Raw genomic sequence first — 491 nt, 5'->3', positions numbered from 1 at the left:
ATTAATTATTGTGACAATTAATTAACGTTAAATAAGACAAATTCTGACTTTTTTTGTCTACTTAACATTACCCATATGATATTATAATTATTGATCAAGATACTTTCTTTTTAAAATGACTTGAGAATATAAAAAGATTTTCCTCAACTTTTTTTCTTTTAGAAAGCTTTATTTATCTGAAAATTTTATGAAATTATATTTTTTCACTTGTTATCTTTTGGTTCTTTCATTATTTTTCATTTCTTATCAGTTAGATACAAAAAATTTTTAAAAGTTATCCTTCGAGTGTTTTATTGGAACATCTAACAACAAGGTCTACTTAAGTTCATTTCATTTTAAAAGAGTTAATTTATTTTTTTTGTGGTATATATTAATAAATGTCTCAACACTTATTCTCTATTATCATCTTATATTTTTAGTTCTTGTATGTATTACTTATTTATTATTAATAAAAGTATTTTTTCATAAGTTTGTTGGTTATTAATCTCTTA

The sequence above is a fragment of the Arachis ipaensis genome, chromosome B03 (assembly GCF_000816755.2).
Source record: "Arachis ipaensis cultivar K30076 chromosome B03, Araip1.1, whole genome shotgun sequence".
NCBI lineage: Eukaryota > Viridiplantae > Streptophyta > Magnoliopsida > Fabales > Fabaceae > Arachis > Arachis ipaensis.
This window is presented reverse-complemented; position numbering follows the sequence as displayed.